Below are 24734 nucleotides of genomic sequence, written 5' to 3' on the forward strand. Positions count from 1 at the left end.
GAGCATGCTCAATGGTGATGGGATTCTTCCTCTTGCTCAGAATAATCACCTGGGAGGGCATAAATTCAAATTGAGGAAAGACAGATGTAGGATAGATGTGCGAAAATTTGCCTTTAGCCAGCGGGTAGTTGTTTGGTGGAACAAACTTCCATCCCTTGTTGTGGAAGTTGATAGCCTAAATAAATTTAAGGCTCAACTGGACAAGTATTTCGAACGAACGGAGGGGTGAAGTGGAAGTGTTTTTTTTTTCTTTTTTTTTTGGCTGATGCTGCATAAGCTTGCTTTCTTGCATCATATGCCTCTACTAATGCTAGCACTGGGACTGTATATGTGTTTATGATTTTAACTGTTCCCTCCGTTCAGCTTTGCTTTCAGCAGGCTTCTGAGTCTCTGATGGTATTTTTCGGCCAGGCAGGCCTTAATTTCCTTGTGCTGTAACTGCTGAGCCTGCATCATCCTCAAGTATTTGTCGGCCTGTCCCACTGCCATGGCTTCGATCTCCTTACCAGTCTGCAGCTGGTAGTTTCGTTTGACTAATTTTCCCTGGTGCAATCCGTGGGTTTGGGTCTTGCATTTGTCTAGACCAAATTCCATCCTAATATCAATGCTGAAATCTTCGGTGATCTGGAGTAGTTGCTGGAGGTGCTTCTCGGTTCCAGTGTAGAGCTTGATGTCATCCATGTACATCAGGTGGGTGAGGGTGTACAGGTTCTTTCTTCCTTCTTTGAGGTTATATCCATACTTGCTACTGTTGAGCATGGTGGAAAGCGGGTTAAGTGCTAGACACAACCACAATGGGCTCATGGCATCTCCCTGAAAGATTCCTCTCCTGATGGGGATTGGCCTGGTTATGATATTTTCGACCTTAATGGTAGTACTCCATTTCGCCATCGTTTCTCCTAGAAGGTTTGTCACTATCGGATTGACTTTGTAGATGTTCAGTGCCTCTATTAGCCAGCTATGAGGCACGGAGTCGAAGGCCTCGCGATAATCGATGTAGGCTGTGTATATGTTGCGGCGCTTCTTGTAGAAAAATTAGTGTTACATTTTCCATATCTTATTACATGTAAAAGGAAGTTTCTATTTTCATGTTACCGTTTTTTATTTTCAGGCTATATATAAAAAATTCAAATTCCCAACACTTTTATGTGCAACAAATCTATGTCAATGATTTACTTTTTTAGATTTTATTAAAATTATAAAAATACGACTTACTTTTGTTTTTTTTTTTAAAAACATACTTTACTTTTGTTTTTTTTAAATACTTTACTTTTGCTTTTAAATGCTCACTTTAGAAAACTTACAACCTGAAAAGGATCACTGCTTTTAATATTAAGGTGAATAAATAAATATAATAATACACCTAAAATTGAAAAAAAAATTTATTAAGTACAATACACAATAATATTTACTGAACAAAACTTAACATTTCATAAGTTGACTGAGGCTGGATATTTTTAGATAATTGTTCAAAATTCGGTTGAAAATATGTTACGCCAATTCTCAATACGCAATGAAGATGTTCATCTGTTATTCTGTTTCTTTTTAAATATTTATTTGATTTCATGGGTGAAAAAATTTGCTTGCAAACATACGTTGATCCGAACAAAGCAGCCATTTTCGTGGCATTTTCTTTTATAGAGGAAAAACTTCAGATGGGAGAGCTTTGAAGAATTCATTAATTTATTTTTGCAGTCCGCATACTTATTTTTGAACCATGAAGATCAATCAATGAAGACCAAGGCTTGAAGATCAAGAATTTCAATTTGAAAGTTGGGATTGTAGTTTTCAGCCATAGAAGTAAATGCATTCTCAAACAAGATTATGTCTTTTTCATGGGATCTTATATCAGCAAATGGACTTTCAAATTCGTCAAAATGTAATTGTAATGACGAAAGGCAACGATTCTTTGGAAACATGTTTTCTCTTTTGGCTCGGGGCAACATTCAAAGTAAACTAAAGTCTCTTACTCAATTTCGGATTTAAATAATAACTTATTCTGAAATGATTTAGCATTAGTAGAGGCATACGATGCAAGAAAGCAAGCTTATGCAGCATCAGCCAAAAAAAAAAAAAAAAAAACCCTCCATTCGTTTTCAAATGCCTGTCCAGCTCAGCCTTAATATATTTAGGCTATAAACTTCCACAACAAAAGATGGAAGTCTGTTCCACCAATCAACCACCCGCTGGCTAAAGGCAAATTTCTGCACATCTATTCTACAACTGTCTTTCCTCAATTTGAATCTATGCCCCCTCAGTTTCTTGATCTGAGCAAGAATCCTATCCAACAAACGAAAACAAATTGTTTCAAATTTTATTCAAAGTAGTCAACGCCTGACTGAATACACTTATTACACCGTTCTAAAAGTTTCTGAAAAAAAAAAAAAAAAAAAAAAAAAGGGTCAGCGAAAGCGTCCAAAGAAATAATCTTCAGTTCGACGATTATTTTGTTCTTTATGTCCTCAACATCCTGAAGTGTTTTCCTTTGAGGGCAATTTTCACCTTAGGAAAGAGGAAGAGGTTCACTGGCGCTAGAGAATAGCGTGGATGATTGATCTGTACAATGTCATGTTTCGTCATAAATGTCATCATAAATGTTCGGAATGGGCGGAGGAATTGTTGTGCAATAAGAACCAGCTGAGTTTCTCTCTAAATTGCGGCCTCGCTAGGGAAATGCGCTTCGATAGTCTTTGAAACACCTCTACATAGAACATAGCTTTGACTCTCTCCCCTTAAGTACAAATTCCTTGTGAATCGAATCCTGTTTGTCGACAATCATGATCAGCAGCTTCGCCTTGATCCTGTAAACGAAACTTTTTGGATCTTGGTGATGATTTTGAAGTCCACTGCATGTTCTGACGTTTGGGTCGTACTGAAACAACCAACCTCATCTGTTTATACTTCGGGTTAACCTTTAATGTCAGAAGTTCACAGGACAGAGAGAATATAAAGAATAGGCGGGGAAATTAGGATTGTCTTCACAAGTCTCGATGAGGTCTTCACATGATAACACTCTTTGTTGCTCTGCTCACCCGTCAGGCTGTTGGGCACAAATTTTGCACAGACCTTCTTTCCCCCCTAAATTTCTAGTCATAATTTGACGAACCGTCTCCTTAATCACATCCAACTCATAAGCCATCATTCTGAGGATCAAACAATGATCGCTTTCCACAAATTCCCGAACTTTGGCATCTGTCTTCATTTCGAGAGGCTGATGGACGCCACTTCTTTGTCCTTCCCGAAAATCTACACGTCCATCTTTGAAACGCTTATGCATTCAAACACACTGGTACAACTTAACGTTTCATCACCACAAACATTAATACATTTCTGTTGTTATGGGGGTTTTTAAATGCGCCTTTTCATTTATTATATAATGAAATGAGAAAATCTAGTGAAGTCAGAAAAGTCTTTAATCAGAAAAGATTAAAAATTCCAGTTTGCTTGAGAAAGTTGAAAAATTCAGAAATATTGGCCTTGTCACCAATCAGATTCTCTAGCGTTATTGGCTTACGAAGATTAACCAGTGATAACAGGGTTGAAGTTTTGTCTTGTTTACGTTTCTGTTGCAAATTTTCCCAAATTTAAAGCAAATGTTGGTATTTCTTCGTTGCCCCATTGCAAAATTGCGACGCGGAACGTTAACGCTATTAACGAAATTGATCGTTACTTGTAACCTGTTAGCCTACTGGACAATCTCTGTACTGTACCACTATTTGTTGGAGGAACTTTGAACAACATACCACTTCCGTTCATTTTCAAACTCATCGTTCTTGTTTTAGTTCGCGTGCGTGCGAACGCGACTAAAACAAGAACAAATGGCACAAAACGTTTCACTTGTTGCTATTGTGGCTTCATGATACAAAGGCAGCTATGGCTACGGTTGGCTGTTTTAAAACGGCCAACTTTTCTCATTATGTCACGAAATAGTTTTCGTGACATAATGAATGTTTTCGTGACAACCTTTCTACTAATTATAAGGATAATTATAATTTCGTATGTACGTGATGATCTTTATCATCACGTACATACGAAAACATTCGGCACAGAGTGCAATTTTTCGATAAAATGTTCAAAATAAAAACAGATGCACTGTACAATAATTCATTATTCAAATTATACATATATATATATAAATATATATATATATATATATATATATATATATATATACTATATATATATATATATATATATATATATATATATAGTTTTTTTTTTTTTTTGTTTTTTTTTTACTCTTTACAAGCTGGTTTGATTGTTGCAAGTAGCAGTAATGACATGTCTAGCGAGCTATGGTTACTCTTAGAGTGTTTATCCCCCACATTTCCGCTGTTTTAAAATCGGAAAACGAGTTACCAATTTTAAAACAGCGGCAAGGGAGCGCTTGGCATGTCAATCACTGCTACTCGCAACGATCAATCGGAAGATTGTAAAGACTAATCTCTTTTTTTTTAATAAATAAGAAAAAGAGAGGGACAACAGACACTCAGGTCTCCTGTTCGAGACTTCGGTTCCATACGCTGGTGCACTACTCCATGCCATCAGCCGGATTCGGGAAACTGAGAAACGTTCGAGTATCATTCAAATACGTTTTTGATGGAAAAACGGATGGACATTAGAAAATAATTAAAAAATACGTATTTGTTATTTTACAAAAAAAACATTCATTAAAATTCAGCCTGGTTAATTCCGAGGTGGAAGTAACACATCTCTTATAAAATTAATATTAAAATAGACATTCAGACAATTCTCAACTGGATTCTACTAAACTAAGTTTCAGTTGATTCTAAAATATTGCAGTAAATATTATCCAAAGAGTCATTTTCTCTTTTTTTCCAAACATTCATGCACGCATACAAAGAAATTTTGATACGTATTTGGGCACTGAAAATTGGAAAAATATTTGTTTCGTGGGAAAAAGAGAACTTTTCTGTTCGTTCACATCCTAAGAAAGATGTAAAAACAGGAAATCGTAATGTAAAAAATAAAGTTGATAAAGCTGTTGTTATCTATTTTTCCAGTTGCTCCAGACGCTCAGTTGATTCTTTTCCTGACAGAATGGTAGGATATGTAGGGTTGATAAAGAGGCCAGTGACATATTTACCGCAATTTCCCATACATAATTCACAGAAGTACTTTTCTTAGTTCCCTGACAATAACTCGTCTCTATAGGAAATTTGATTCCGAAAGATGGGCTAAGATATGTTTAGAAACGTTACGCAATAAATAATCCCACTAGACAAAGAACGGTACCGGTGAAATGAAAGAAAGCCGAGAGGGAAATAGGAGTTGCCTTGGCGAGAACAATATTTATGATGGTGACCAGATGCACTGTCCGTCAGGACATATTGTCACTGGTGCAACCAGTCTGGACATACGTACTATCAACAGTGCAACGGGCGAGGTATACTAAATTTCCGTATCGTGTTTTCGTAACGCAATCCATTATTTCCCTCCAGTTGAATTTATTCCTAGCTCACTTTTTTGTGGTGTGTAAGGAAGAAATTGTGAGAAAGCTAGAAGAAAGACTTTTGTTTTCAAATTACATAAAACCGATACATTCAATATTACAATATTTTATTCCCTAAACATAATATTTAGAACGCTTCTTTTAACCTCGTTTTATGTACTTTTAGATTTTATAAAGTCACCTGTGTTGCTTTCACTGGTCATTGATTTTTAATTATTATTATTATCTTTATTTCTCCTAGGAGACACCCGGTTACAGCCATTGACTATGGTCTGTCGATACATATTCTGTTATGCAACAGAAAATAATATTATATACAATTTTACACTATAAGTAGCACTCATTACTAAATTATACAATACATGTAATACTTATTATCAGATTTATACGATTCATTCAGAACTTGTAATCTGCTTAAGGCTTAACTGCTTAATAAATACACTGTGCTGCCACTTTATTAGGTACACCCCTGATGTGCACACAAATGGTTTGTCCCACAACGTTTAGCATTAGCATCAGTAGAGGCATTTGATGCAAGAAAGCAAGCTTATGCAGCATCAGCCAAAAAAAAAAAAAAAAAAAAACACCCACTTCACCCCTCTGTTCGTTCAAAATACCTGTCCAGCTGAGCCTTAAACTTATTTAGGCTATCAATCTCCACTACAAGGGATGGCAGTCTGTTCCACCAACCAACCACCCGCTGGCTAAAGGCAAATTTCCGCACGTCTATCCTACATCTCTCTTTCCTCAATTTGAATTTATGCCCTCTCAGGTGATTATTCTGAGCTAGAGGAAGAATCCTATCAGCATTGAGCATGCTCAAACCATTCAAGGCTTTATACACCTCTATCAGATCACCTCGCTGGTACCTAGTCTCCAGACACTGTAATTTGCAAAACTTAAGCCTTTCTTCGTAAGAGCACCCCTTTGTTCCATTCACTAATCTTGTTGCCCTTCTCTGTACTCGTTCCAGCAGCTCTACATCCTTCTCGAAATGAGGCCTCCAGACCTGTATACAGTACTCTAGGTGTGGCCTGACCATTGCCTTATACAAGGGAATAATCACCTCCTTATCCCTGCTGGAAAAATTCCTGTATATCATTGACAATACTCCATGAGCTACTCTTGCAGCCCGTCTGCACTGCTCAGAGAACTTCATATCTGCCTGCACTACCACCCCCAAGTCCCTTTCATTCTCTACCACTGTCAGTGTAGTACCACAGAGTTGATACGTTGCTCTGGGGTTGCTGTTTCCCATGTGTAGTACTTTACATTTGCCAATGTTAAACTTCATTTGCCACCTCTCAGCCCATCTGCTCAACCTTTCCAGATCCTGTTGCAGCAGCATAGTGTCAGCAGTGTCCTTGACAACCCTGCCAACCTTTGTATCGTCTGCAAATTTGGACATTAAGCTTGATATACCATCATCAATATCATTTATAAATACAGAAAACAATAATGGACCCAACACTGAGCCCTGAGGGACTCCACTAATAACATTAGTCCACGACGAGCAGTGTCCATTGATTACCACTCTCTGTCTTCTCCCCCTCAACCACCCCTTTATCCATAGCAGCAATTTGCCTCCAATGCCACACTGCTCCAATTTGTGTAGCAGTCTTCCATGTGCAACAGTATCAGAAGCCTTTCTAAGATGCAAGTATATAATATCAAAGCTATTCCCTGCATCCAGTTCTTTTGTGACTGCATCATAGTATCCAATCAAATTGGTCAGGCAAGACTTCCCCTTAACAAAGCCATGCTGTGTCCGAGCTATAACTGAAGTCTTGTCTAAATGATCCTGCAGTGCTTCTTTAACCAGTGCCTCCATTAATTTTCCTGGAACAGAAGTTAAGTTCACAGGTCTATAATTACTTGTGTCAGCCTTTGATCCTCCTTTGTGAACTGGGGTCACATTTGCACATTTCCAGTCTATGGGTACCTCCCCTGAGTCCAGTTGCAAGTCACATGACCACAGCTGTGGATATAAATGCAGCAGAACAACCTTTCTAGTATCAGTTAAGTATACAAACTGCAGCAAGAATGGGGAAAAGGAGTGATCTAACAGACTTCGAGCGTGGCATAGTAGCAGGTGAAAGACGTGCTGGACAAAGCATCTCTGAAACGGCAATTCTCCTGAACTTTTCACGCACCACAGTTTCAAGGGTGTATCGAAAATGGTGCAACGAACAGAAAACATCAACTCAACGACACTCCCGTGGAAGAAAATCGCTTGCTGATGAGAGGTCAGAGAAGGATGGCTAGAATTGTGCAAGCAAACAGATGGGCCACAATGTTGCACATCACATCAGAATATAACCTTGGTGCGCAGAACAAAATATCGCAACGGACTACTAGTCGCACGTTGTCGCGAATGGGCTACAACAGCCGACGGCCACATCGCGTACCTTTGTTATCAATGAAGAACAAGAGAGCACGCCTCCTGTGGGCACAACAACACTAGCACTGGACTATCGAGGATTGGAAAACAGTTGTTTGATCTGACGAGTCGAAGTTCCTGGTGCATCATGTTGATGGAAGACTCAGAATTTGACGAAATCAAGATGAATCCATGGAACTGTCATGTCTAGGTGTTTTGATGTTGTCTAGCTTTGATAGCTGTGGCTAGGTGGTCAGCGAACTGATTTCAGTCCGCTTTGTGGATTTCGAATCAGTTTGTGAGATATCTTGATTGGGGTTCAATTTAACGTTTTTGAGTTTCTGTAGGTGATCACCCGGTGATCCGATGTTGTCCAGGAGTTTTCGACCGTCAATCCGTTGATGTACGCGACCATATTGCCTGTGGCTATTGTAATGTCTATTTCTGCTTCCCAAAGCAGGTTGCAGAAGGTGGGCAGCTTGTGCGGCTGGTTAAGGATCACGAACGGCGAGGAGTCTTCAAGTAGCTGACCATTTTGTGCGTTCCTCTTCTGTCCTCCTTTGTGCTGTGTCATGCGAGCGACCGACAATTCACGTCTGCCTCCACAATGATCCCCTGGTTTGGTGGGACATCGAGTAGCTGTTGCCTACAGTCAACACCAAAACACCTTCAAATAGTGAAGAATTTATAATATATTTTACCACTTTGACGCCAAGGATCATTTCCATCTAATGTTTTTTATTCTCAATGGATACCACCACCACCCAGACGGCACCGTTTCAAAGCTTATCATCGGTGGGTGGGCAGGTACTCAGATAATTGTCTTTCACAATAAGTAAGTAGTTTAATTATGGTGTATCTACACCGATATTATATATTTAATTTAAACCCATATGGTATTATGCCTTGTGCATTTAATCTTCAAATAATTTTACTATATATGAGATACACTGGCGGAATTGTTCACCCAAACAAAGAAAATAAAACACGTCCAACACGCTATTCGATACGTGGTCATAATTCTGGCTCGTGAGTGTATGGGTGCAATAATATACTGTATTCGCATATAATAAATTGAAACCACGTATCTAATAGCACGTTGGACGTATTTTATTTTCTTTGTTTGAATTTTAATTTTTTATTGCTTCTCTCAAAGTAGTAAAAAATTGTAGAAATTTATACTCCGGAATACACAGTAAAGCGAGTTTTATTAACATTAGCAAACAAAATCCTTTTGACTATCATAAAATAATTTTTAAATAAAGGAATGATTCAATACTTCATATATTTCGAAATTAGTTTTCACAGGTCGGCCAATACATAATCCACCTTATGAACCCATTAGTAACTATCTAGGAGGATTGCAAGATCAGATGGTGTATATAATCTGGTTACATCTACTCTGCCAGTGAGTGAATGGAGTCACGGTAGACAGAGCCGACATGAAGCATTTTAGGCGCCCTAGACGGAAAGACTTTTATGGGCCCCTCCTCTTCATAAGTAATGAAATGCACAAGGAATTTTAATTGAATTTATTTTTAAGCTTCGAAACTGCAATAACATAATAAACTGTAATTGAACAACATACTACTTTCAAGGCAATATCATATTTTACCCATGATTTAGTTGATGATCAGAATGCGATTATAAAAATATCAGTAATATAATAATTAACATACTCTAATACATAGAATCTAATTATTTTCAACAAAAGAATACAATACACACATTTCGATACACTTACTGAAACTATCAATTATCGATCTCATAATTTACATGAACATGAAATTTTAATACAACACAATAGAAACATTTATTAGTCTTTTCATTAATTAATCTTTAATCAAGTGAAATCAATAACATTTCTCTTAATGTTCTCTTTGATGAAATCGTCCTAGATTTCATGTCATCCAAAGTTATTAATAATTTCTGACGAATCCAATTTTGCTACTGTGTCATTCGGATAGAATTATTTATTTTAACAGTTCTAAGTAATTTCTTATTTACTAAACTAATTATTTAAAAATAATAAATAAGTCCCTGGGCTTGTGAACCCTCTCCACACGTCTGGGAATGCAAACGAAAAATTATTCATTAACCCCTCGCGCGGCAGCGCCTAAAACTTTTACATGATACATTGTAAAGGAACCACCATGTGACAGTGGTCAGTCTACTGATACGGGATTTAATCAAAGATGTAACTAATATCAAGGGTAAAGGGAAGGGTTTTTGTTTTCGTAAAGGTGACTATAGTGGTCTGAGACGATTTTTAAATTCAATACAGTGGGTTCAACTGATGTTAAAAACAGAGAATTCTAAATGGGAAGCCTTCAAGGAATTAATCTCGGAAGCAACTAGGCTTTTCATACTAACTAAGAAATACCATTCATGATTTAGACCTAAATGGATGTCAGATGAACTAATGAGGCTCGTGGCAGAAAAGGAAAATGCGCGGGATGCATGTAAATTATCAGGTGACACAGAAGCCTATAGCAGATAAAAGCTAGTCTGTAATCAAGTCACAAAGGAGGTTAGGCAAGCGAAAAAAAACAACAAAGACTTTTTTACTTATGTAAAAAGAAGGAAGGAGATGAATCAGATTGGTCCACTTGATGTTGGTGGTTCGACTGTTGATGATCCTGCTCAGATAGCTGACAAACTGAATGCGTATTTATCATCTACATTCACACGTTTACTAAACTTTAACTAAAGTTTAAGAAGTTTACTAAACTCTAACAGGCAGTTAAATGATTTTGTAATAACGGAGAGCAAAGTGGAGGGGAAATTGTGGAAGTTAAACATAAAAAGGCACCTGGGGCAGATGGAATCTATCCAGTTATATTGAAGGAGGCAGCGAGGGAAATAAGCAAACCCTTAGCCATAATTATGAGAGCATCCTTAGATTCAGGTAAGGTCCCCATGGTCTGGAGATGTGCAAATGTATCCCCAATTCACAAAGGGGGTTAAAAGGGTGGCGCAAATAATTAGAGACCTGTTAGTTTAACTTCTGTTCCGGGGAAAAATAGAGTCACTGGTTAAAGAAGTGATGCAAGATCACACCTAGACAAGACTGAAAACAACCTTACCGAAGACCTAAGAGCGGCAAAAATCAAATTGGTCGCAAAACCCGAAATGTGGCTGTTATCATTGAAACCCAGACAAAGGAGGATGCAAACCTGATACTAAACAATCTTAGAGACCCTACTACCGAAAAGAAAGGGAATAATTATACAGGGTGTTTCAGTTAAACGTTTCAGAACTTCTAAGAGGGGTAGGGTACATCCTGACAACTCGAAATCATATAGCAATGTGGGGTCGGAAATGCTTTCCTGAAGCGGTGTTGTACACAGAAGCACCATAAAGAAAAGAGACCGTAAGTGAGAAATCGTTTTAATAATACATGAAAAGAAGCAAAAGGTACATGGATTAAAGTAAGTGTTCGAAGTTTCTTCCACGGGCTACAATGCACGCCTCACATCTCCGACGCATGGACATCCGAACATTCTGGAATACTCCAGGCGAATTTCGAATTTCTTGAACAAGAACGCCAAGTTAGTAGGATGGATGATTACACGAACGCAGAGTTAGCCGATACGCATTTGGCGTACGGGGCTGCAAATTGTAGTGGGCCAGCCGCATAGCGTTTGTACGCGGAACGATATCCGACGAGGCGTATTCCCAGTCATAATTTCTTTGCAAGACTGCACCAGAGGTTAGCTGAGAGAGGTTCATTTGAAAGAGCTGACAGGGACAGGGTAAGAACAGCACGGACTCCAGCCGTCGAACAGAATGTGCTGCAGCATGTACAGGGGAATCCAAGAACGAGTAGACGAAGTCTAGCAAACGCAGTCAGGGTTTCCCATTGCAGCGTCTGGAGGATTCTCCGAGAACAAGACATGCATCCGTTTCACGTGCAGCGTGTCCAGACACAGCAACCGGAGGATTATGCACCTCGTATTGCTTTCGCACAGTGGTACCTTGGAAAATGTGCTACAAATCCCCTTTTTCCTGCTGAAGTGTTGTTTTCCGATGAGGCATCCTTCACAAGGGAAGGAATTTTCAACACGCATAACGACCATATCTGGGCGGTCGAGAACCCGCATGCAATACGACGTCGTGCAGCACAGATTCGATTTTCGGTCAATGTATGGGCCGGTATTATGGGAGATCACCTCATCGGACCTTACCTGTTACCGTGTCGTCTAACCGGACCTATCTACTTGATCTTTCTGCAGCAAGTATTGCCACAACTTTTGAGAGATGAACAGATTTCTGCATCGACGCAACAGACAATGTGGTTCCAACACGATGGAGCCCCTGCCCATTATAGCGGAGATGTTCGTAACTACCTGGATATCACATTTGGTGAACAGTGGATCGGACGTGGTGGTCCCGTGCGTTGGCCTGCTCGGTCACCCGACCTATCATGTCTTGATTTTTATTTCTGGGGTCATATGAAATCGCTAGTTTATGACACCCCTGTTGACAATGCTGAGGAGCTGGTTGCAAGAATCGCAGTAGCTGCCGAAGAAATTCGAAATTCGCCTGGAGTATTCCAGAATGTTCGGATGTCCATGCGTCGGAGATGTGAGGCGTGCATTGTAGCCCGTGGAAGAAACTTCGAACACTTACTTTAATCCATGTACCTTTTGCTTCTTTTCATGTATTATTAAAACGATTTCTCACTTACGGTCTCTTTTCTTTATGGTGCTTCTGTGGACAACACCGCTTCAGGAAAGCATTTCCGACCCCACATTGCTATATGATTTCGAGTTGTCAGGATGTACCCTACCCCTCTTAGAAGTTCTCAAACGTTTAACTGAAACACCCTGTATATGACTGGGATAAAGACATAACCCCGACTGAGATCCAAACAGAGCTGTACATAAGAAACCTACAGCAAGACCATCCAGGGGAGGAACCATCGTCACTGCGAGATTTCAGACTAAAGCGAGAGCAGGAAATGCCACCAACCGGGTGGTAGAGCTCTCACCAGCGGCCTGGAAGACTATATGCTAGCAAAACGGAGTCTTTATCAACTGGGACATCCGCCGCTTCAGGGAGTACATGCTCGTTTCAAAATGCTTCGGGTGTTTTAAATTCGGGCATACTACCCACAACTGTGCTCAAACTCAGCCCACCTGCGGCCATTGCACGGAAGCGTATGCCCTACACGTCAGTAGAATTTAAAAACTGTTTAAATAAGGACAAAGACCTTATCTGTGCTAATTGCAAGTCGATAAAAATGGATTGCAAACTCGATAAACGATCCAAATGCTCTTCATACGCCAAAGACAAGAGCATGTACCAAATTAGAACTGATTATGGGGACCATAACTAAGGAATTCAATAGCATGGAGATGAAAATATTCCAGCGTAACGCACAGAGGGCCAAGGCCGTGGCTGACCAGCTACGCTTTAAGGCCGACCAAGAGAGCGCTGATATCCTGCTACTTCAGGAACCGTATGCACATTCCAAACAAGTAAGGGGTTACCCACTTGTCTATAAACTAATCCAATGTGATGAGGACACTCCCTGGACCGCGGTCCGAAACCCAGATATCACGGCGACGAAGATCTCAAAGCTGTGCACACCCTGGGCAGCCTGCGCCCATGTCGTCACACCAATAGGAGCCTGCTCCACTGAAAATCGGGACCGTCTCCTCTATTGACCGAAGTCATCAGTCTTTACTCTATCTTTACATTAGCGTATGCCCTACACGTAAAAATTTTAACATTTCCAAATTACTGATCGCCCAAAATTCGAACTATCTAAGACCTAGCGATTTCCCCTCATGCGTCCTATCATTCTCAAATGTATATATGTAAGCATATATATGGAGTTATTTTATTTTATTTATTTATTTTATTTATTTTTTTAGGTTCTAGCCACTGATATCTCAGGAAACTAGGTGGCAGGACCTGCCAGAGTAAATATCTTAGACTAATGGGTACCTGGTCTGCCTCCAAGGGGAGAGGTGTGGGCAACGTTGAGCCCTAATAGTGGCCCAGCGGCCAAATTACCACAGGAACAACGGTACGAGACACTGTACTTTACATTACCCATATACTATTCCTCCCCACTGTCACCAAGCTGTACCCTAAGGCGCCAGCGTGACTTCACCCCGGTCGAAATACCACCTTCCTCCTTACAGGACACGGCCCGTTTAAAGCTAAACTTCACCAACTCGGCATCATAAATAACGCGGACTGTCCCTGTGGCAGCACGGAGTCCTGGAGACAATGTTTCAGTGCGATTTGTATGACGACCTATGACTACGCCTAATAACGGCAATCCAATATATACCAGACAACGTAGAACCCTGACTGTTAGACACTCAAGGACTAGAAGGCACTCAGTCAATATGCCCAGGATCTACTTTCTAGAAGGAAAACAATGATAGAAATACACCAAAGGCAACCCTCCTAAAAAGAATGCAGGTCAAACAAGTAAAAAAAAAAAAAAAAAAAAACTCACCATACCACAGAAAAACAAGACTTTAGGGTGATTTGGATGGCCTACTGGCACCCAAAACTGCCCTCCCTTGTGCTGCGTTTTTTTTTTTTTTTCTTTTCGGGGAGGGGAGTATTTGCTCTTCTCCTCTCCTCGCCTCCCAATATTTTCACTCTCGTGGGGCATGGGCATGCCCCACTGAAAATGGGTGGTCACCTTCTTATCCGACCCCTCTTCTTAACCCTCTCTCCCATCACTTTCTCTTGTACAGCGACTGCCCCACATGTCCAAATTTAAATCACATCAAATTTTACCCGACTCTTTAGGCTCTGTAGAAATAGTTCTTTCAGTGTAAAACCCCAAGCAGCGCTTTCTAAATGCAATTTTACTTAAATCAACCGCGATAGCTCCAACCTTTATTTTAGGTCCTAGTCACCGAAATCCCAGGAAAGTAAGTGGCAGGACCTGCCAGAGTATAATTAGTCTCTTGGTACACCCGGTCGGCTCCCCGTCGCTAGGTATGGTAACGCCGGGTCCCACTGGGGGGCCGGCGGCCAACAGGCCGGACGAATAATGGGCACAACAAACTACATACCACATGACCCATACATTATTTTTAAACCTCTGGCATAGACAGGGTACTGTCACTCGATACATAGAACATTGTGGAGATGGGAGAAATCGCCGGAGCCGTCAGACCCTCAATATACCTATACCCATATACTGGGAGAGCCAATATGGCCGCCTTTGCATTCGGACACACGTAACTATGCTCTGTAAAAATGTGTTTAAATTGCAGTTAAAATTCCAAATTGTGTCTACACCTGAAGATAGGCATCTGAGGAATGCCTATCTTTAGGTGTAGAAATGTTGGTTTCTTTTAGGGAAATTTCTTTTAGGGAGATACTAGTGTTATTCTCTATTTTCCTTTGCTCTGCGTGGTCATCATGCGGCTCGAGGAGGGGAACAGAGAAATGCTCCGGTATAACGCGGTCGCCGCGCTAGGATCTGGCCCTTGACTGGGTAAGTGCTTCAACGTGCTGCAATAGTAACTTTGAACAGGGAACGTGTCCCAACCTTTCCTACCGAATTCTGTGCAACTGCAACCAAAGAAATGATTTTTGTGTTTTTCTTTCCCCGGACAATAAACTTTCAATGGTGAGGACCCATCTATGCTCTGAAGCACATTACAGCAAATCTGACGCCACCATCGTCTTTGCAGATAAGGGAAACCCCCTACGAAAAAAAAATCCCGACCTTCTAGGGGTATTTTTATACTTGGCTGTTTCCCGTCCCCAATGTGTCACTGGAGGACAGCCCAAAACTTCAAAAGCTCGTTGTAAACCGCCAAATTACACCATGGACTTGTGGAAAGCACCATTCGTCAACATTCCCAACGCCCAATCCTCACATAGAGGTATAATAATCCGAACTGTTCTCGATTGACCGAATTACACTAAAAATGGAAGGAAAACAAGGTAAAAACGGCGATAACCAGCTGCAGAGGCAGAAAGATGACCCTGCCATCGTTGACCTGCAGGAGGAAGGGGAGGACATCCCACCACCCACCCCGCCCCCAAGTAAGCGGAAAAACCGCAAAGAAATTGTCCCAATGCCTGAACGGGAAATGTGCTCCAAAACGGAGAACAGAACAGGAAGCAACCATAAGCTACTTTGCTACAAAAGCACACCAATGAGGACAAACAGCAGCACTAACCCCTCGACCCCGCCCTACCAGAGGTAACTGTTTACGAGAAGACCCTCTTCCTTAAAAACAGCACTAGAAATATATTTGAGAAGAATTCAGAGTGTCTTCCAGACTTAGATGCCAAATTGTGACAATTTTCCACAAGATGGAAACAATACTACATGACCAGTACCTTGAAAGCGAGCGAGCCACCACTCGACTCCACTCCATGCTTACATTGAATGCGGGGCAAGTCAAATGCCACAGCGCGCCCCTACGTATTCTGAAGCGCTGAGGCATAAAGGCGCCACTGCTGCCGATACCACTACAACCACAAATCAGCACCTAGGAAGACGCTGCTCCCCACCCCACATCTCGTGCTACTCAAACCGACCAATTCAGATACGCTCAATACAAATGAAGAAGTCGAAAAAAAAAAAGGTTATTGACTCCGTAACGCAGGAATTTAAAACAGCCAGAATCCGCTCCATACGGAAGACTAGAAACACTGGGGGTGATAATCGAAACGGAAAATAAAGACGACGCTAACTTGATTATCAATAACATCAAGATCCCTACACTCGGTCTCACTGCTGAACCTCCTAAAGAAAAAGGCCCCTCAGTCATCATATTTGGAGTAGACCCGGATCTGACTCCAGAGACAATCTGTAAAGAAATCTACATGCGAAATCTGCAACAAGACTTCCTCGACGGAGACTACAAAAGTTTAGTAGTGTAGTGCCGAAACATCAAACCAAGACCAGGGGGCGGCAGCTCGACCAACTGGGTGGTCGGATTGACCCCTGAATCGTGGAGAGTCATCACAAAACAAGAAAGGATCTACATATGCTGGAGCTCCTACCGCGGTGCCAAAATGCTTCCGGTGTTGCCGTTTCTGCCACACCACCCACACGTGCGCCCAACAGGAACCAACCAGCGGACACCCTGCCGAGAAGGGGAACAACTATGCAAATTGACTGAACAAAGGAAAAGAACCAGCCTGCGCAAACTGCAAGTGGCAGAAGCTTCCCCACACGAACTCTGTTCGAGACAAGAAATGCCCAGATACGTAAAAGCAAGAAGTGCACAACAAATAAGAATAAATTATGGGAACTCTCCCTAAAAGGTACAATAACAGCTGTTTCAAATTTCTTCAACTGAATGCGCAGCGGGCTATTGCTGTAGCTGGTCAAATTAGACAAAAGGCTGAAGAAGAGAACTTGGACATCCTCCTGCTGCAGGAGCCCTACACATGCGCGGGTGCCGTCCAGGGTTACCCGCTCAGCTACAAAATTGTTCAGGTAGATGGAGCCACCCCCTGGGCTGCGGTGGCTGTCAGGAATCCCGACATAACTGTGACAAGAATAACACAAATGTGCTCGGAGTGGGCGGCCTGCGCTCACAGTATTACTCCATTGGGAGAGCTATATATCATCTCTCTGTACTGCCGCCCAGGAGCCGTCATCCAATACCTAAATCAACTACAAACAGAACTTGTGGGTTCCAGGATCCTCGTATCTGCGGACCTAAACTGTCATTCGCCATTGTGGCACAGTGAGACTCCTGAAAGTCGAGGAACCAGGAATGGCCATTATGTGGAGGAATTCCTGGCTAACAGCAGCTTTGTTGTCCTAAACTGACCAAACATCTTTCCACATTTAGTTCCACTCTCTGGCAGGCCACTGGATGCAACAATGGCCACCAGATCCCTTGCTGGGCACCTAAACTATTGGACGGTGCAGGAAGACTGGACCTCCTCAGACCACAGGGCTATCACCTTTACGATGCACAGATCCCTTCACAGGCTGCAGCAAACAGCTACAAACTCAACAGATATGCCATAGACAAGACCAACTGGAACAACTTTCAAGAAGCCATAATTAGGAACACAGAGAACCTGTCTTCTAATAACCTGCAAAACCAAACCCCCGATCAACACCATCCTACAAGTCATCACTAACGCCATCCTACAAGCAGCGGAACAGTCGATCCGGAGAAGGGTCTCCCGGCCAGACGCTGTGCTGTGGTGGTCGCAGGAACTTGACCTACTTAGAAGAGATATGAACAGGAAAAGACGTGCCTTCCAAAGAGTCAGACGGTCCTGAGGTTGAACCCCTCAGACAACAGTCCAGGGAGGCCAGGAATAACTACACTGCGATGATCAGGCAGCGGAAGAAACTGTCCTGGAAGTATCTGGTTTCCACAGTCGACAATAAAGGCCCATGGAGGATCATATATAGAATAACCACAAACAAATTACCGGGGGGAGAGGTCACACCCTGCACCATCACCCCACAAGGCACCATGACCAACAACTGACATGACACCGTCAACAACATTCTCAAATCCACCTTCAAACCCATCGAAGAGGACAACACTCCACAACAGCTGGCCATGCTAACAAAACCTGCCATTCAGTCTGCAACATTTACAAACTTCCGTACAAAAAATAAAAAACAAAAGAACCGAGGGACTGGACATGCTTGAACCATAACTGGTAAAAAGGTGGCCGAGTATGCCTCGAACTTGCTCTTAGATTTATATAACCACTGTCTTCGTCAGGGCTGGTTCCCCTCGGATTGGAAGGTAGCCAGCATAAAATTAATCATAAAAAAAACCCATCAAAGCAGCCACATATACCGGAGTCATACCGACCTATTGCCTTCCTGTCTGTACTCAGCAAAGTCCAGGAACAACTCCTTAGACAGAGATTTGAAGTACATTACACTGCAGCAAATTTAACAACAGACAACCAATTTGGATTCAAGCCGGGGAAATCCACTCTGGATGCACTAAAATATATCACGAATGCTGCAGAAAACTGCCAAATATAAATACCTTCTTCTCATCTCTGTGTACTTTGCGGGGTGTTCGACTCCCTCTGGTGGCAGAGTGTCCTCGTAAGACTAAGCGCTGACAACCTGCCAACAAACCTATATGGATGCATTCAGAGCTACCTGAACAATAGGAGGGTCTAGTGCAGGCTCCCTACTGCAAGGTTGGGCGCCAGGTACACAGGGGCTGTCCCCAGTGCTCTGTACTGGATCCCCTCCTATGGAACTACATGCTGGATGAGTTCCTCTCCCTGGAACTGGGGGCGCGCAAGCTCTCGCATACGCAAATGTTCTCTCCCTAATCCTCTCTGCTGATTCAAGAGCACAACTGGAAACCCTTGCCAACTCAGCACTTTCCACACTAAGGGAGGACTGAAACTCATCACTTTATCTCTGCTACCAAAACCCAATCTATCCTACTAAAGGGATATCTAATCCCTACCAGGCCACCGCAGATAAAGATCTACAACAGAACGATCAAGTTGGCCACAGAATTCAAGCACCTAGGAGTCATTCTGGACCGAAATTTATCATTTATACCCCAATTAAAATACATCCAGAAGAAAACTACACTGCCATGCTTGCCAGGATTACCTGCCGCGGCTGGGGGCTGAAAAGATGAACCCTAGCAATTCTTTACAAAGCAACCATGATCCCTGCGACTGCATATACTGCTGGTGTCTGGCACTATAAGGCCTCTACTGCGGCAAATCTTCGGCTACTCAACATCATTCACCGACCGATTTATTTAACACTCACCACAGAGTGCAGCACCGTATCTACTCATGCCCTGCAAGTATTCACTGTGACCCTCCTCCTTGATCTTGAAGTGGTATATTACAGTATATTAAGGCATAATACAGCAGCTTGGATGCGGAAATCCAACTACCTTCCAGGATCACAACACACACCCAACTGCAAATCCGACAGTGGAGAAGTAGACTCCAGATCTATTTGCAATCAATATGGCAGCAGCGAAGTTCCATGGAAGTTCCTCCCCGATCTACAGCTGTTTGTTTGTTGTTTGGTTTTTAGGAGCATTACCAACTAAGGCCATATTGCTCCGGGACATGCGGTGGTCATTCCCCGACCTTTCCGCATCCTCCGTATTTGGTGGTGACGGGCTCTAACCCCGGTCTAATCAAGAAGCATGTGCTACGCACTGCTGCTTCTTCCCACCTGGCTACGGAGGCGCCGATCTACAGCATATATACCCACAATATCCAGCATGGCTTTGCCCTGGATTGTACAGCTATTATCTCCTAACCGGACAAGGAACGATCAGCCACAAATTACACCTTCTAGGACGCGAAGACGCCCCAATGTGTGCATGTGGCTCTGTGGAGACCTGGGGACCGCAGATGCATGGCTACGAACTTTATGAAGATATTTGTGTTCAATAAATCACCCAAGTGCACCTAAACCCGAAAAACCGGGAACACTACTAACTGGAAGACGAAGCCTCATATATAGCACTCACCAAGTTTGTCCAGAACCTGTATGCCAGATGATTGAACATTTTTCTGCTAGAAAACCTCGAATAGACGTGTCAAACAGCTTCCCAGAGACCCCCTACCAATCACTTCTCGGAAGAGTTCCAGTTTTGTCCAACATGATGGATCAGGCAGTCAAACCTGACGTCTGACTGCCTGATCCATCATGCAGGACAAAACTGGAACTCTTCCGAGAAGTGACAAAACTACACTTCCCAGAACATGGACCTAGGGACGGGACAACGATCGCATGAGTGACTTCCAATTATGACATTTTGCACAACTTACATGGATGATAAATGGACTGATGCAGAAAACTGAATATGTCCAGGCATCTCTGAACGTTACCTCACGATTGGTACCCCAAGAAAGTGACTGACCCACATCATTCCTGAGCAATAATCCAAGGACGAGACTTGAGTCTCAGGTGTGACATTTCCTGTTAAGACCTGCCTAGACATGATTGTTCTCAGCCAAACCAACGTTGGATCGCCTCTGCCGAGCCTCAAATGCGCCTGGATGGTCGGGACCTGACTCCGTAGACTGGTCTGCTCCCATCCCTGCACACAGGCGACCTGAGCCAGCTCCCATGTCTAGCTCACTGTTTTGTCTCTTCCTGGCAGGGAGGGGAGGGGACAACAAACTGTCCCTCCCCTCTATGCCACCTCATTTCTTCCCTCTGATAGGGGCATCGGCATGCCCCACTGTAAACTGGAGTTGCCCTCCCTTTCGGCTACATATTTCTATTTATCTCCCCCAGTCTTCAGCCTTCTCCCCACTATCTGATAGCAACGTGAACATGCCCCACACAATCTAAATTAATTTCGCCGAACACTCTGGACATCTCCCAGCGCTCCCCGCAACGTGATCATACAGTATATTTTTTTTTCAGGTCCTAGCCACTGAAATCTCAGGAAATTAGGTGGCAGGACCTGCCAGAGTGACTATATACTAGTGGGTACCTGGTCTGCCTCCACGGAGCGAAAGTTGAGCAACGTCGAGCCTCAGTAGGGGTTGGCGGCTAAACGACCAGAAGAACAACAGTACAAGGCATCACACATGGACAAAGTCCACAAACTTTTAAATCTCTGGCTTTTCCAGTCAACTGGTTCACACACAATGTAAAGTACGCAGAGACGGAGGAAACTCCTGATGCCGTTTGACCTTAAACACTTATATATTGTACTTTTAAATCTCAGACCTTCCCAGAGAACTGGTACACCCACAATAAAAGCAGCGCGGAGATGGGGAAAATCCCTGGTGCCTTTTGACACAAAATACACCTTACACCAATAGGAGCTTTCTACGTGATATCCCTTTATTTTAGACCGGGACAGATTATCACAATTGCCATAAATTACTTGCAACAACTACTCGGCGTCCTACAAACCAGCATTACATTGTGGAGGCAGACGTGAATTGTCAGTCGCCCGCATGGCACAGCACAAAAGAGGACAGAAGAGGAAAGCACAACTGTCAGCTACTTGAAGACTCCTCGCCGTTCGTGATCCTTAACCAGCGCACAATCTGCCCACCTCTGCAACCTGCTTTGGGAAGCAGAAATAGACATTACAATAGCCACAGCCAATATGGCCACGCACATCAACGGATGGACGGTCGAAAACACCTGGACAACATCGGATCATTGGGTGATCACCTACCGAATCTCAAGAACATTAACCAGAACCCCAATCACCAGATATCTCACCAACAGATTCACAATCCACAAAGCGGACTGGAATCAGTTCGCTAACCACCTAGCCATCAACGCTAGATAACACCAAATAGGGAAGGAAACTGATCCAGACGTCCTGCAAAGAATAGTGACTAACATAATCAGAGTCCAACACTGCAACCATAAAGAAGAGACCCTCCCGGGGAATGGTCCCGTCGTGGAGCCGGGTGCTGTAGACCTTTAGGAAGGTCGCAAATAGAAGGAACAAATTCCAAAGAGCCCGCAGGTTTTGACTGGAGACCGAGGTGGAGGCCTTAAGACAGTGCTGTAGGGAGGTAAGAAACTTACACACAGACAAAATCCAAAAGAGTAAAAGAAAATCGTGGGAGCTGCTTGACTCCACCGCCGGAAATGCGGCTTCCTCGGGAATTGTATACAAAGTAACCACGACAACCCGAACTCCACAAGGCACTCTATCAACAACGTGGGAGGAATCAGGTAACAACCTCCTAAATGCAATACTGAAGGAAGGAGCACAGACCACCAGAAAACAACTCAAGCTGTGCAAAGAAAACGAGGAACAGCTCACGGAACAGAGGGAACAACCATTTACAATGGAACTCCAAGAAGCGGCTGCCATGATAAGGCCCAAAAGATTCCCCGGAAGATATATGCTTGAACCCGAAATAATTAAGAAGGTTGCTGACCTAGCACCCCCAACTTCTCCTAAGATTGTAAAATTGCTGCCTGGAGGCTGGCTACTCCCCTATGGCATGGAGAACAGCGAATGTCAAATTAATTCTCAAGCCCCAAGCAAAAATCCGGCACTCCTGGAATCATATCGATCCATAGCCTCCTAATGGTTTTAAGTAAGCTATATGAACGGATCCTTCATAGAAGGAGCCGTTCATATAGCTTACTTAAAACACTACTACTCCACTGCCAACCTTGAGGCAAAAAACCAATTCGGATTCAAGCCGGGTCACTCGATTGCCAATGCGATGAGAAACATACTCATAAGTGAATGATTGCTAACAGAAGTACTTTCTCCTATTGGAGTGGATTTTGCTGGACCGCTGGACTCACTCCGATGGCCGAGCGTCCTGGGCAGGCTCAGAATGGCGCAGGTCCCAAGCAACCTTTATAATAATATCAAAACCTACCTATCACACCACGCCGAAGAATAGAAGTGAAAGTACCATACCAAGAAATCAGCAGGAACATCCACATGGGATGATCCCAGGGTTCTGTGCTCGGACCACTGCTGTGGAATATAGTATTTGACAACTTTCTGAACACCGGCCTTGGGGAGGTGGTAACCCAGGCATTTGCGGACGATTTAATTCTTACCGTGACGGCAGATAATAGGGCACAACTTGAGACATGAGCAAATCAAGCTCTACAGCCGTGGACTACAGAGCACTTTCTATAGATCTCGCCTGGCAAAACGACTTCCATCTTGGTTAAGGGAACATTGGTATTAAGGAGGTCGCCGAAAATTAAAATAAATCGCACTACAATCAAATTCGCCCAACAAATGCAACAAATTCGACAGCAAGCTCGCATTCCAACCGCATCTCGGGTAACTCAAGATCAAGAACTACTCGACCCTGATCGCGCGCGTCTCACCCAAGGACTGGGGGCTGAATAAATCAACCATGTCCTTGTACTACAAGACCACTCTTCTCCCGGCGATCACATATGCCGCACCAATATGGTACCATAGAACAGACTGGCCACCAACAAAAGAATACTGGACTCTACACAAAATATTGCTCAAAACCACCTGAGCCTGTAATACTGTGAGCACAGAGGTGCTTACTGGATCCTTACCACTAGATCTCGAAGTGGTCAGATGCGGACCACTATACTACCTGTCAAAAGGAATCTGTGTGACCTACTCGGGCTTTACGATTGAAACCACAAACACTATAAAAATGGAAAAGGCTCGACTCTTGACACACTTAAAACAGGAATGGCAAAACAGGTGGATAGACTCAACCAAAGGGAAAGTAACACGATGCTTCATACCTGATGTAGAAGGGCTTTATCGAAACTACCTGCACAGTTCCACGCAGGCCTATATGCCACCTACTTATTGACGGGTCACGGCCCCTTAAATGAGAAACTAACGTCTCCTGGACACCTCCAAGATCCCAACTGTGTGTTGCAAACCAGAAAACTAAACCCACCTCATGCACGAATGTACAAACTATGAGGACCTACGTGGAAACCTAATAACAAGATTGACCTACCTGGCACAAGCATCTTCATGAGGCTTATACATGCCAAAACTCGTCTCACCCTTTACAGATGCATTTCCTCAAACCTCAATCAGCAGAAGATCCTGCTCACCTCCAAGTACCAGCAAGTCTGCAGGCTGGTCACCCGGGATTGTCCTCAGGGCTCAGTCCTTGGACCATTTTTCTAGTCCAAGAAGACCAGTCTTGGACGAGTTCCTGGAGATGGACCTTGAGTGTGCTGTGTCTTTGGCCTTTGCAGACAACCTGGTCTTGGTTATCTATGTTTGTTCTCGAGCCCAGTTGGAAGTCAATGCCAATCTGGCCCTCAGAAAATTCTAGAGCTGGACCTCCACACACCGACTCGCTATTTCTGGTAAAAAAACTGTCTATTTTGCTCAAGGGATCGCTTCAACCAGACCATCAACAATAAAAATTAATGGTGCATCCATAAAATTGTTCCCTGAAATAAGGTACTTAGGCATCATCCTCGATATG

The sequence above is a fragment of the Mastigoproctus giganteus genome, chromosome 10, assembly GCF_048544385.1.
Source record: "Mastigoproctus giganteus isolate SK-2022 chromosome 10, ASM4854438v1, whole genome shotgun sequence".
In the NCBI taxonomy this organism is placed as follows: Eukaryota; Metazoa; Arthropoda; class Arachnida; order Uropygi; family Thelyphonidae; genus Mastigoproctus; species Mastigoproctus giganteus.